The sequence below is a fragment of the Peromyscus leucopus genome, unplaced genomic scaffold (assembly GCF_004664715.2).
Source record: "Peromyscus leucopus breed LL Stock unplaced genomic scaffold, UCI_PerLeu_2.1 scaffold_186, whole genome shotgun sequence".
NCBI classification, from domain to species: Eukaryota; Metazoa; Chordata; class Mammalia; order Rodentia; family Cricetidae; genus Peromyscus; species Peromyscus leucopus.
Window position 1 is genome coordinate 127,191 of NW_023505059.1, and position 805 is coordinate 127,995.

The following is an 805-nucleotide window of genomic DNA, read 5'->3' on the forward strand; positions in this document are numbered from 1 at the left end:
GTTTTTTAAGCTTTCCCAACAGAGGGTGGATTATTATAAAAAGTGTCATATCTTACAGATTGAAGACCATTTGTCTCATCATTAATCTCTTCTTAAACACTAATAAGACCACATACCCCACTTTTCTATTATTTCAGCTCTGAAATTTGAAATTTTCAAGTTTTTTTTTATGTCTCTCCTGAACTCTCTGCAAAGGGTCATAAAACACAGTGTCTTCTCTCATCATTGGATGGAGTTGCTATGTTAACGAGATCCTCCTAATTGAATGAGCTCACAAATCCCAAACTTTTAGTGATTTCCTATCAGTTCTTTCATTTTCAAGGACACTGTAGGGGGTCTCCAAATATTAATGTGAATTTATTCTCTCAACGGTATCTTTTTTCTTCCAAGTGATTTTGAATATTCTCAGTAGCCTGTGAACATTCAGAATGGTATCTAGTTGTGTGCTGATCTTGTCTCTGCATGTAGTATCTTGCTAAATCTTTTACTTCAGCAAGTGCTCACAATACCTTGATTTCACATGATTAGGTCCTAATTTAGTAGGATGCAATGGCAAAGCATGTTCATTGTTCAGTCCCTTTACATGTTATTTTGGTATATTTGGTGAGTCTGGTGCTGTGGGGCATTCACGTGTCTTTTGATAACTGCTTAAGGAAGTGGGAGGCGTGTCTTTATTACAGAGGTACTGGCTATCTTGTGATGTCCCAAGCTGGGTAAGAAAGAAGACTATAAGGCTTGTGAAGTCACAGAGACTTCTGTGACCCCCTGTTTGTTTGCCATTACTGGTTTTCCATGCAGTGTTTGC